Genomic DNA, 14,675 nt, shown 5'->3' with positions numbered 1-14,675 from the left:
CTCTTGTGATGGACATTGTCCGTCAGATTTAACCCTGCACGCATCAATGATCAGGGAAAGCCTCAAGCTTCTGGATCAGCAGTAAAGTATGTTGCATTCACTAATGGTCTGTTTAATATTAGCAGACAGACAGAATTGTCCAGGGACCATGAAGGATGAATAGGTAGCCGCTGCAGTGCCTGCCTCTCCTCAGGAGGACCATAAAAATAGTGCTGCCCTGGTGCTTATCTTGGATTTTGCGCCTCTGTCCGCATTGGTTGTTAAGAAATAGCATGGACTCCTATTCTGGTGGTTTAGCAGAGGGGATCAGTGTACGCCAAGTGGGCCAGTCTCCAGGGCACACTCAGTGTTGACAGGAGACTCTCTGGCATGTCTGTCCACCCACTGATATACTGAGCTGGTTCAGCACCTACTTTCTGATCACCACTGTGGGAGGGAAGGTGGGAAGGATACAGAGCATGGAAGATAAAGACTGGGATGGGAATAGAGAGTAAGCCGTTAAAGATGCAGTTGTTAGAGAAAGTGCGAGGGAGGAGAAAAGGGTAAAAGGGGAAATTAAAGAAAGAAGCAAGGAGGTGAATCCTCATTAATGCTGAGAGAACAATGGAGAAGTTATCCAGTAGACTTTTGGTTTGAAATACAGATGTATCATTGTACACTGTTCTAACACGTACATCACAGAAAATCTCCTATCCTCACAGTCTTCATGCTCATATTTGTGCACACACTGAAACATAACCGCAGAGACAAGCAGTATACCCTCTGTAACAGCACACAGAAGACATAAAAACAGCAACACGACTGGCAGAAATGAAGAAGGGAATACCAATGGTCTCTTTCAGGTAGCAGTGTGTCGTCGTGTGTTTGTGGTCGTGAGAACTGTTCTGTGACAGCGGGAAGCTGCGCTCACACCGCTGGCATCCTAATCCTATTTCTTACATATTGTCTCATCTGTCCAGCTTGCTCAGCTATCACCTTCCCTTCAGTTTTTATATACTCACTCCTCCATGCTGAGTCTTTTTGTTCTGTCTCTGGGCTGTTCAGAAGCACACACACACCTAGACATTCACACACATGTCACTCCACTCTTGTGATTATGCAGAGTCTCTGAATGTGTGTGTAGGCAAATGCTGCAGAAGTGGTTTGCCGGTGTCACAGTGTGACTGACCGGCCCCGCCGAAGGTTGATTGGAGGAGCAGGAGTCATTCACAGTGGTTGGTTAGCCACCTTCCTCCCCTTCCCCTCACACCAAGAAACAATTTTGACACTCTCCCCGTCTGCTTGACCCCAGGAGCTGTGGGAGATTTATGACTTGCTGGCTCCCTCACTCTCTCTCCTTTCTCTCACAGCTGCAAGTGTTCTGCATGGAAATGTGCTCACCTTTCTCAGCTGGCCTGCAAAGCTACCTCACGGCTCTGACATGTTGTATGTATTGTATCAGCCTCTTCGTCTGGACAGGAGGAAACAGGATATTTCCTGTAGCCTTGGTCTTTTTTTTAACTTTTTAAACTTCACCTTTATTATTTTTCTACCTACCTACTCATCAGCCCTCGTGGATGTATCTTTTTCTATCTGTCTTTGTCTTTTTCGACTCCTGTGATTCCTCCTCTCATCTTTGATTACATTTGATGTGATCTTTGCTCCAGCCTGCTCTCTGCTGGATTCCACTCTAGTTAACCTTCCAATGATTGTCCTCTGTGCGGAGGAGAAGAAGTAGGATGATTTTTCTCATCTTAGGTCAACAAGGATGAAACTTTGCTGAAACTATTGACCCGAGGTTCAGCATTACTCACACTACGGTAAACCTCCACCATGCTGCTGTTCTGGCCTTTTCTTGCATACAATCCCATACTGTAGTTGATTCGCTCTGTGATCTGGCAGAGCTTTTTAATTCCCATTGTGTGTCCGTGAGCTCCCTTCGTGAGTGTCACACATTGTCTGTGCACTGCTGAAACCCAGTGATGTGTGGCTTTTTGGGGCTAATTAGCAGGATGGCAGATGTTGATGAGAGGAGCAACGCAGCGAAACTCGGTTATGTTGATAGGATGGGATTTCTGCATTAAGAAAAAGCTTCTTTTGCAGACAGGGTAGCAGTCAAAACAAAATGAACCAAAAAGACCCCTCCAGGTATTAACAGTTAGCGCTGATGTTGAGCCTCTGTTTGGTTACAGTAGCAGCCAGTCACTCTCAATGTTGTTGAATGATGAATTGAATACAGACCCTCCACATTTCATTATCATTTTTTGTAATTCTCCAATAACACTGGCAGCTCATTTTGTTACTAGAAGTCATGGAAGTCGGTTTTTACATGTTTTATTAGACGGTATAGCAGAATCACTCTTCCCTGCATATGAGAAATAAATGGAAAGCAACTCAATGAGGTACAGCAGTCCCTGATAACCTGCTGCATATAAATGAGACATACACACAGCTGGCTACAGGAAACAAAAAAACAGTCTTCGTGAATTTTCTTGCTGAAAAACAGAAAGTGGGGTTTATACATTTTAATGCGCTCAGGAGGACGCTGTAATGGAATCTCAGAGTTTAGCAATGTCGTGTTGAGCAGTGCCTCCAGGTTGACAAGGCGGCACAGACGGACATCAAATGAAGCGGATCTTGAATTCATTTGTTTCTGGGGTGAAGGCCGGTTCCCAGGAGCTGGGTCCTGCAGTGGGGTGAATATGCTCACCAGATGTGAAACCTGTGGACCGGAGAAGGTGTAAGCAGCTGATTTGCTCCTGCTTCTGGAACACCAGCGGCCATGTGTGTAATGGGTATGCATTCTATCACAAGAGCCAAGCTTTCTAAGAAAAGGGGTTGTAGGCTTCATCGGGCTGCATGCATCATCACATACAGAATGCCAGCAACTGAGGTTACAATTGTGTTATCTTTATAAGCAAGTTTTGCATTTAGTCTTGAGTTGTAAAGTGGGAGAAAAGTAATCTTAGGTGTTCAGAGCGGCAACAGTAAAAGTGTATTTTCTTGCTTATACAATGTTTGTTGACTTGACATGAAAATGTGGCATCCAAACATTAGTCTTTCAATACATTTGTTGTTGTTTTTTACCTTAAATGTCCCCTATTATACTGTTTTTCATCAATATATTACAGGTCTCAGATATATACAAAACATGTCTCTGAAGTGTTTGGCTCCAAATACCAAACAGATCATTGCAGCATCCCATAATCCCCTCTGTTTCAGCCCTGCTTAAAAAGTGCTGATTCTGTGTCTGTTACTTTAGATGAAAATAAGGAGCCCCTCCCCACGCCCCTCTGAGAGATATTTGGTTAAAAAAAAAACACAATGGTGCTCTAGGAGGAGATTCAGGTGATAGGGTGGGGGGGGGGGGGGGGGGGTGTGTTACCTTGGTTGGTTATTGGCTAATGGTTCCACAAGCCAAAAAAACGTTACGACATCATGAAGTCGCCAAAATCTGATCAGCTCGTTTTCAGACAGGTTTTTATATAAATGGATCAGGACAAAAAGTGAGCGAATCTTTTTTTCCTGAAACTTTCAGAATCTCTTAACGCAGAGGGGACACATGTTTAAAAGACATGAACAAGTGGATTTTGCATAATGGTGTGTGCTACATTATATTTTGGACCAAATCTCTGAAGTATCTGTAATCCGACAGGCCCCCTTTTAGTAAATCTAATGGTCATTTCCCCCTGTTTCTGACATTTACAGACCAAGCAATGAATCTGCTAATAAAATAAATGCTTGTTAGACGTCAGCCTGTTATCAAATAGGATTTTACATTGGTGGAAATAAACTGGAAGCAGCAGTCCTCCCACTTCCTCTCTTTGAGTATACATGTGATGTGATGGCTTTGCTGGTACATTAATGCTGTCAAACCTTGCTCCCGACCCCCACCTCATCTTCAGCACTATCTCCAGACAGTTAGCTACGAATGTTCTCATCCATCTTCTTGTCCCATTATGTTTTTTTGAAGGATGTCCCTCAACCATAGAAAAGAAGAAAGAGGGGGAGGAGAGTAATAATGTGCTGCTTGATTGATCTTGTGTCCACCAAAGATAGATTAGCCCGAAATATAATATAAGCTTTCAGCGCTGCTTTTACAATGCCAAAGCATTACAAAGGTTTTTTTTTTTTTTAAGATACATGGGCAGGGAGATGGACACAGGCGCACACACACACACATGCACGCACACACACACAACACACACACACACACACACACACACACACACACACACACACACACACACACACACACACACACACACACACACACACACACACACACACACACACACACACACACACACACACATTCTTTTCATTCCTTCCTAATATAAAGAACCATATTTCTTAGTCAGCCCCATTCCCCATCATCATTTGCAGTGTTCTTTCTGCTTCATCCCACAGCCTCCAACCAGAAGCCTGATCTGTCAGCCAACCGTGTTTGATTACAATATGAATGGAAGGCTCTGAGCTCTGCAGCTGTCTATCTCAGGGTTCCCAGCAGCTGAAATTGAGATCCAAATATGCTGAGATGATCTTCCACTCAGTCTGTTTACAAATAATTAGTATATGTCTTCACTTTATTGCTCCCCTCACAGCGTCTAATGCTATTCCCATACATCTCAGGTTGAAGCCGCTGCAGAGAGTGTTGCATAACCACAACCTCACAATGACTGTGTAACTGGAGATTTCACAGTTTAATTTTGTGTGAATCACACATTCAACCGCTTGACTGCATCTGAATAATAAATAGAAAATAGTGAGATTTAAACATAGTGTTGGTTTATATATGATGCATTTAAAATGAGGTTACAACACACACATGGTGTGTGCTGTACTTCTCAGATACAAATGATGCCACATTTGCCACCAGACATAAAGTCAATGGGTTTTATCAGTCAGTCCACTAAATCTCACCATGGAGGAGCAGAGGGGATTTAGAAGGGAGTTGATGAATTGACCTTTTTCTTTTCATCTGTTTCTTATCTCAATAAGAACCCAGCTGACCTTTTCATCCACACATCAAGTCTCCGGACACCCTCCTCTCCTCCGCCTCTCCAACCCAACATGAACACGGCTCTTCAAAATTAGTTTTATCTCCCGTATGTGCTTCCGTCTGTGCCGATTTCTTTAATCTCACTCACCGGCACCACCAAGGAAGACCTGCACTAACAAACAATGATATATCATTTTCCTTAGGGAACCAAAGCTATTTACAAGGGCACACATTTCTCTACATCTTAATGCCGGTTGTTGGATATAGAAGTGCTTGTTTTGGCTCTTCAGGTATTCAGACAATAGGAGGATATTGTACGTGCACAGAAACAAAAATAAGCTAATTATAGAAGCAAACAAAGAACTGGAGGTCATTAGATTCATTCACCTTCCTTTTTTAATACCATCACCTCATTAACCCATTGGGATGAAAGTAATCTCACTTTGGATAAATCTAGCTTTAGCAGATGAGGATGACATCAGCGTGGCGTCATCCATGAGGATCCTTGTCTTAGTGCATGTTTTACTTTTGCATGCTAATCAAGATCAAAGGCCGTCGACTTCAATCAGACTAGAGGAGCGACGGATAAAATGAACTACATGCCTGAGTATCTCAATGCCAGTGAACCAGAGCATCTATTTAATGAATTGAACCCGGTGTAAAATGAGTCAGATGTGTTGTGTGTGTAACGAGCTCCGAAACAGCATGCTACTGTGGCATTGGGGATATCAAATATTGTCTGTCCTCTGTCCCGTAAACAAAGGACAAAGGAGCCATATTTGTCTGACTGCATTATTATAAGCCATGACTTGTTGGCCACAGTATAACTCAGAATATTACATTAGGAATTTCAAAGCAGTTACTGTATTGTATTCCATTTACACACCAGTGTCTCTCAAGCATGTTTCTACGAGTAAAGCGCGTATGTGTATGTTCACATAATTTCTGTCTATTTGGTTTGTGTCTTTTCACGATTACTATAAGTCTGATGCATGTGCATTTCCATCTGTGTGTATGTGGTTGCGTTTATGCAAGATTTCAGACTGTTCGATTCTGCTCTCAACTTCTGTGTTGTGTGTGTGTGTATGTGTTTGTATGTGTGTGTTTATCAAGTGAGAAATGGGAACAGAAGTGACAGCTTGGGCTTTCTTACTACAAACATTGGCTAAAACAAAGAGCTATGGGATACACACAGGGGGTTGCATCTGCATCCGGGGTGCCTCTTAGCTGATTATCTGAGTTTAAGTAGACAGAAGGGCCCTCATTAATTTATTACAATTCACAGGAATACATCTTCCCTTCTCCTCCCAATTAGTTGGTATTGTATGCAGTGGAGGAATATGCAGATGAAAACGCGTAAAATAACAGACTGCGAAAAATATGGGTACCACTGAAAATATTTTACTTTGAGTGAAGCGGGCTAACATGAACACAAAATAATACAAACATTAAAACACTTGTGGTTATTTCATAGGATAATAAATGTATGGATGTATTATCGCTTTGCCTGTGCTCTTGGTTTTAACCAATCAGAATAAGTCCATTTACAAACTGAATCATATTAGTTGTATTTTTTGTGTTATTTGTTGCCAGTGCAACCGTATATTTAGTGCTTGAGGAGTGTTCTGCTAATGTGCAGCAGGCCAACTTTCTTTTCTTTTTTTTACCCTTTCTCACAGTGTTTGCCTCTGACAGTTTTATATTAGATATGAGCTTTCAGCATTCCCCATGGAGAAGCTGCTGTCAATCAAATCTGATCCAACCACACCATACAGTGCTGATAAAGAAGTTATTTTCTGAGTGTTAGCTCTTATTATATCATAACTTAGATATGTTGCTTATTTATCAGGAAAAATAATGCTTTAGGGGAATAATAATGATTCGTATAATGTTATAACTTCCACTAATTGACTCTTACTTACTGCCAAAATATGATGTTAAATACTAGAGCTTTAACAGCAAATGGTTGAAATTAAAATCATGGTATTGACAAGGATGTTTCATACGGCAAACAAAGGCATCTTATTATATGCAACAATTTCATAAATGTTCAGTACAATGAGCAGTGTTACTCTTTTGAATCCTACATCAGAGAAATGTGTGTAACAGAAAACCCTTGATAACTAATTTAGTATGCTTTCAATCAGCTTTAATTGCATCATTTAATGAAATGTTACTAAAATATTATCAGGATATAAAACCACTGAGTCTTGTTATAGGATATAGTTGATTAACTGCTGAGATTTAGTAGGCGTTATAAAACACATTATATTTTCTCCATTCACACCCGTATCAGAGAGATGCAGTTGTGTTGGTGTTTTCAATGCTGTTGCTGGATTGCGGAAAAACGAAGTCCTCTTTTCGTTGCTGGAAAAAGGAAAGAGGAACTGACAGAATACATAGGCTTTTTCTTATCTGTACTCTACAATGTATTCAGCGTCCGGTTTCCCCCAAGCCAGAAGATATCAGCTCCAACATCGCCGCTGACATTTGGAGAAATAGGATGGTGTCAGGGCTCGGGCTGCCTGTGTGATCTATAGTCGATAAAGAGAGGCGACAAAGCTTTGAGTCCTTGTGGTGGAAGCCTATCGTGGTGGCCCCCTTTTCACTGTTTGTCTGTCTTTTACTTTATCCTTCTGGTTTTTTTTCCATTGCTCTTACTTTTATGCTTTTACCTTCAACCTGTGCGGCGGCTCAGAAGGTGCGGTTGTGTTTGACAGGTGTGTGTCTCTGTGTGTGTGACGGATGCTGCAGTAGGTCAGGAGATCAGGCTGTGTGTGTGCTGGCGCTTGAGGGAGGGGAGGGTGTCGGGGTAACATAAAGCCCCCCGGGTGAGGCTGCCATGCTGGGTGTCACTCCACAGGTCAGCGGGCACCCCCTGCAGCTCCCATGATAAGCGCGGCCTGACAGCCGTTTGATGGGAAGGGTTACACACACTCACACCTCCGTGCCCCCCAGCTCTATGGCCGGGCCCCGGGGAGGAAAGTGATAAGAAGCTCCATGAATACAGCCGTTGCGCAGTGACATTAGCTATCTAACAGTCTATCTATCTATATCAATCCAGGAGCCATATCAGGTATTATTAGCTTGAACACAAAAGCCAGGCAGCAAGCCCATAGCTGTGTTTCTTTTAAATAAATCTTAAAGGTTTCCGTTTTTAGATTGTGTCTGAGCGTCTACAGTGTGGAGCGGAGCCGTGGCTTTGTTGTTCGTGCGGCTGTCACACTGACACACTGACACAGTTCCAAAGGCCTCGCTTTTTAATGAGCTGCATTTGCTATGAAAGCATCTCAATGGCTTCTTTAAACTCAAGCCTTTCTCAAATGAAATCAATGCTGCATCAATGTAGGGTGAGTTTCAGTTGCCACCTCAGTGTAAATGTAATTTCAGTGGATTGCAAAATCTATTAGAAAGTCCAATCGCATTAGAATTTCAAGTAAGCAGGTCTGTGGGTTAATTGATTTTGCAAGAATTGTTTCATATAGTTTGTTTAATGCTTTGATAAATCATGGTGGTTGCAGAACAAAGAACGATGTAAGTACCATTTTAAAAATGGAGGCACACTTTGTTTAATATGTATCAATATGAACATGTGAGAGAAAGAAACTATTTTTACAGCACAACACATTGTTGTGAAACAGCAGCTAGCAGAAGTTCACAGTAGAAAGAAGATGCAATCTTTGTGATGTTGGAAAGGAGAGCGTGTTCTCTCCCCCGCAGCACCAAGTCCACCCAGCACCTCCTACACAACCCAGATCCTCTCACAGTCAGACCTCCTTCCTCACAGCCTCAACACTCGCAGGCAGACTGGCACACTGAGGAGGGGGCCACCTGCCTTATTCAGCTCCTTCTTCTTCTGTAGCAGCATGAAGTTGCATTCAGGCATTGAATTGTAATTGAATAGCTTGACAAATTGTTGCTTTGGACTCATAAGGCTTAGTTATTTTACCATAAAGTCTTAAAATGAAGTGATATATTAATCAAAATGTGGTAGTAAGTTCCTGCTGAGTATTCTTTCACCTACTAGAATAGTTTATAAACACTTGGTCTCATCTTACCAGTAGACATTTTTTCATTCTCTTTGGCTAACCCACACTGTTTGTTGGGTCAAAACTCACTAGGGTCCACTAGTTCAGGCCATGCCACCTTGGAGCTCCAATCACACGCACAAGATATTTTTTGTTTAAATCATCCTTAATCTGGCTGTACACTTGGATCAATAGGATTCCACAGTGAACAAAATTGCGGTGATCAATTACCATTCTTTCTTAAAGGGAAGGTGTCTGAGTATCCTTTAAAAGTCACAATTGTGGCTGTCACAGACTGTGTAAACATTGTTAAAAATGCAGCTCTGTCTCAGTGGATCTGCAGACTCCAGAGGATCGGGGAGAGTATTGTGCGAGCCGGAGGGACAGATCAAGAAAGACGAGGCAGAGTCTGGATAATGTCAGGGGAGTGCTGAGGAGGACTCCATTAGTGTCATTGGCACATCACCAACTCTGAGTGTCATCCTTCCATGTCAGTTTCTCTCCATGGCGTGTCAAATGTGAAGTAGGAGTAGCTGCTGTCATCACACAGACACGCTGAGAGCTTCCTAAAAAACAACAGACAGTGACAGATCAGTGCCAAAAGACCACAGTGAAGTCCCAGATCTTGCTTTAACCAAACATACTCAGCAGAAAATTATGCTTTATTTAACCATAAACAAGGTCTGTGATTCATGCAATGTATTTACACAGTGTGTAGCATAAACATTTCTGATATTGACTTGGTATTGCAGCTATTTTTTCTAGTAACAGCAGTTAAACAAAGTGGATTAGATTTGGAAGTGGTGTTTTCCTTGGAGGCGTGCCTTTGGAACTGAGGCAGCCTGAGGGAATAGCGCAGAGATAATCAATACAGAACGTCTGCGTTTAGACACTGAGTGCATTTAGACTGTTTGTGAATTAATCAATAGCAGAATATGTTTTGAGAGGAAGAGAGAAGGGGGCGGGATGAGGATGGGCTACTTCCTCTACCTGAGGGCTGCTATCCATCAGGGACCTGTCAGAATGCTGTAAAAAAACACGAAAAAGGACGAGTAGCAAACAGATAGCTCCCACTTGACATTGTGCTTTTGTGTGTTTGAGTGTATCTATGGTCTGCAGGGGGGTTTATGCTAGTGTGTGTGTGTGTTTTTGTCTTTGTACGCTAAAATATCACATCATGCTATTACAGCTCTCCACTAAATTGTCCTGCTCTGGGGAGAGAGTTGTATTTCAGGAAACAGTCTAGAAATATCCCAGTTGCTTGGGGAAAATCCATCACTATTGCTTGTTTTTTTGTACAGAATGAATTTGGCAGTCACACAACTGAGGGAGTTCCGCTTTCCTCCCTGTCTTTGTCTACACTGCAGCCCACACGTCAGCGAGGGCCCCAGGTGAATCTGAGATATATAGCTCTTCTTATGACCACTGAAGGCTGGATGCTGCAACAGTAGACCAGTTCTTCGTCACGCATATCAAATATTATTAAATACAGATGTCGCTTGTAGTTGTGATTTACTGACAACTATCAAAAAGCAAAAATATGTTTGTATCAGAAGAAGGCTATTTCATTGTTTTACATAAATCACAATGGCATCTAGGATAAAGCTCAAATCTGCTTCGATTGCAAGTCGCTATAAATATAAACTCGAGGGACTCAAATTCAAGCTTAGCCATTTCCTTTAGTGAAAGAAAGTAACATTCTGTGTAAACACATCAGTCTGCACTATTATATAAGGTAGCACATGGTCCTCTGCATGTCTAATGCCTGTTGTGACTTTTAATTTAGACGGTGTGTGAGAGAAGAGGAGCTCTGTCATCTGTGAAGTGACAAATCCTGGCTCTAGCTTGTGTTGGCAGAATTGCTAAAGCAGCATATTTATTAATGAATGCTGCATCTGCCTGGTGAACAGGTGGGTTCATTTGAAAGTCAATTACAACGTTTTTTTTATTTAAACAAAAACAATTACCATAAGCAAATCATACGTTTAGGTGTACTGTTTTGTATTAGTTTGCAGTAATAAAGACATCTCTTTTTTACAGATACATTTTCGAGAATTACATTTCCATAGTTATCAAATCAGCTGTAGTGAGATAAAATGTCACTATCAAGGTCTGTATATTAACTATTAAGAAAAAGCCTATTAGCCTTATTATTTTTGTGAGCCTTTGCTTAGCATACAGACTGGAAACAGTGGCCAAAAGCAAACCTGGTTTATCCAAAGTGAAACAAGAAACAAATCAGCATATCAACACTCCCCTATTTAAGACGTTATATATATATATATATATATATATATATATAACGTCTTAAATAGGTATATAACGTCTTAAATAGGTATATAACGTCTTAAATAGGGGAGTGTTGATAGTGTTGATATGCTACCAACATTTCCCTGACGTAAACCAAGTATTTTTGGGGGTTTCATCTGTACCTAAACTAGAGGGGACCATTTTGGATGTAGTTGCATCTTTGTAGACATCATGTGTTTATATTAGGGCTGTCAAACGATTAACATTTTTAATCAGATTAATCACAGCTTAAAAATTAATTAATCATGATTAATCACCATTCGAACTATGTCCAAAATATGCCATTTATTTATGTATATTGTTGTGGGAATGGAAAGATAAATGAAAGAAGGCGGATATATCCATTTAACATACAGTATCTATGTTTATTATAACATGTTTCTGCTTGTCAAAATGAAAGACAACCCACACACCTATCAATCATCAAACCGTGGGGTCTTAATTCATTACGTGTTGATTTCTATCAACGGGGGAGTACTTCAGGAAAGTCTACAGAGGGGAGGGGGGGGGGGGCGGCGGCTAGTGGAGTACTTCGTGACCACAGAGTGTGAACGTTGTGATCAGCTGTTTTAGCGCAGTTCTCCAGTGAAGGGGGGAGTCTCCCTCCGCCGCCGGTTGGCGTCGTTTTGGCACAATTCCGTTGTACAGACCGACGTTAACAGCAGCCCTGTCTGTGCACACGGTACCACGACTCTGTCGTCCGGTGATCTAACCGCCTTCTGGAAAAGCTTCACAAGTACGTCGGTACGCAAATGCGCTTTGTGACACAAGTAGTGCTGCGTACCTGGACTCACATTCAGGTTCAGGTCCGGACTCAAGTCCAGAGGTTCAGGTTCAGGTCCGGACTTATAAGTCCGGACCTGAACCCATGGCTTGTGTCAAGTTGTGTGAGTAACTAAAGTGAACTTATTGTGAGCTAATTATCAATTGAAAATTAACTCATAATCAACTCAAATTCAAACTCGTCAGGTTTATTGTGCTCCCTTCCAACTTGTGTCTACATTTCTCTACAAAGTACAAATGTAAAAAAAATGTCTACAAATGACTTATGACAGTAACTACAGTGAACTACTACAACGTTCAAACTAAAGTAACCAAACAGTCCCTGAGCTGACTGAGCCTAAATCCCTAAAACGTTGCTGAAAGGTAGAGTGTAGAGTAGACTATACGCATTACACTGTTACACACCTACTATACAGTATAGGCTACACTGTAGTGACTGTACAGTCAGAGTGTACTGTACTGTCTGTACACCATGTATTTTCTACAACTCTACATGTGTACATTATACAGTAGATACTACATACATAGTGATGTACATACATACTGTTAGAAATTAAAATCAATGTTGATATGGCGTAATTTTGAATTAAATACACTATTTAATTTAATTCAGTTTTATTCTGAAAAAACCGGAAGTTCACGCTATTAACTTAATACTTTTATTCTGAAAATTATTCACTTCCGGTTAGCATTAGCATGTGGCGAAATGCTACGTTTTCAAACCGTGAATCGAAGGTGAAATGACATGTGATGTTGTACACTGAGCACACTGGGATTAGCACTCATTTATTGACGCTGAATAACGTTTATCAGGAAATGTTTAAATAACCACAGACACCAGAATATACGTAAGTGCTATTTTTTTAACCGGACTTGAACCGAAACTTTTTACAAATCCAGTACCGGTTCGGCGTACCGGTACGCAGCACTAGACACAAGTGACGGTACGCATTTCAGATTACGCACATAACCTGCGTACCAGTTATGTGCACCCCTGTACTACAGCAAAAGTATTCTCCGTCGGGACTTCCTGCAACAACACCACGCCGTTATCAAAGATGTTCTATTGAGAAGTCGATCACTACGTGACAAACGTTTTCAAAACCGTGGCTACTGAAATCAATCTTACTAACTGCTGTCTGTGCAATTTACTCCGCGCGAGTTGGCAGACTTTATTTTGCTTACTTTAACATCATTTTTCATGGTGGGGCTAAGCCATTTCTTGGTATGGGTGTAGCCTACCCCAGCCATACCCTGGCGCTGCCACTGGTGGCAAGTATGGGGCGGGCCATTCTGCACATGCGTTAAATGCGTTAAATATTTTAACGCAATTAATTAAAAAAATTAATTACCGCCGTTAACGCGATCATTTTGACAGCACTAGTTTATATTCTCAAAGACAATATGTGTTAGTCCAGGGGTTCCCAAACTTTGCCATGCAAAGGACCCCATATAGCATTATCCTCTGGCGGGGACCCCCCTGTTGCAATTTTTTTTTTTAAATGATGAGTGGAGAATATGACAAATTAATCATACAGCTTAATACATTTTCTTAATATATATTTGTATTAATAATTAATAATCAGTTTATCTTTTGTTTGTTATTTGTCATTCATTGTGTGTTCTGTTCTAAACATTCTTAACACAATATTAAACAGTAATATCAACAGTAAACATATTTTTAAAGCATTTTTAAAGTGATTTCTGTCTTTATAATATTATATAATTTTGAACAGTAATATGAACAATTAACATATATTTTTTTAGCATTTTTGAAAGCTACTTATGCCTTAATAATATTATATATAATATTTAACAGTAATATTAACAATAAACATATTTATATATATAAACATCAATATTTGCTGCATCCGTGCTCTCATCCAGCTGCAGAGTGAAATATTCACTAGCTCTCACTTGCTCCAAAAGCTGAGCAGATACTCAGTTTCACTCTCAGTAGCGCCAGCTCGATTCTGATTGGCTTTAAGGGCGGTCGTGTGAATTAAAAAAAATATATATATGAATAAGTAAAACATATGAAAAGATTGGCATCAAAGGACACATAGATTGATAGATATGCAGTTATTAATAAAATAAAATAAAATAAAAAATGTAACTTTAAAAAAAAATAATTCCCCTTTCCCTCAAACTTTGCGTGACCCCCCTGGCGCCCCCTGGCGGCCCCCCGGGGGGTCGGGGCCCCCACTTTGAAAAATATTTTGTTAGTCAATGCAACTGACCTTATTTACAACATACATTTTGATTTACTGTATTGAAGACTTGTGTAATGGATAATATGAATAATGGCCGCACCCCATTCAGGTGCTCCAGTTGTAGAGCCACGACAGTGTGCATGCTGACTCTCTAGAATGATTTACTGGCACACCTAAATTGAATAGAGCCATCATTAATTAATGTTAGAATTAAACCTCTGCTTTTTCTGCAACACAAGACAAACTGTCCGCTGCCAGAAAGGACAGTAGAATAAAATACATTTTGTGTGACTTGAGTATCACCAGTGGGAGGCTCTTTGTTGTGAATCCTGCTGTCGTCACATGGATTCTATTTCTTCA

At 40.9% G+C, this 14,675-nt stretch overlaps 1 protein-coding gene across 2 annotated transcripts in view; it reads left to right on the top strand.

The window, feature by feature from the left end:
* The window catches only part of LOC117547902 (PDZ domain-containing RING finger protein 4-like), a 130,355-nt gene that overhangs the window by 80,092 nt on the left and 35,588 nt on the right, over positions 1-14,675 (top strand). The gene's annotated exons all lie outside the window — the stretch shown is intronic.

This window comes from Gymnodraco acuticeps, unplaced genomic scaffold (genome assembly GCF_902827175.1).
Source record: "Gymnodraco acuticeps unplaced genomic scaffold, fGymAcu1.1, whole genome shotgun sequence".
Taxonomy (NCBI): Eukaryota; Metazoa; Chordata; class Actinopteri; order Perciformes; family Bathydraconidae; genus Gymnodraco; species Gymnodraco acuticeps.
This window is presented reverse-complemented; position numbering and strand designations above follow the sequence as displayed.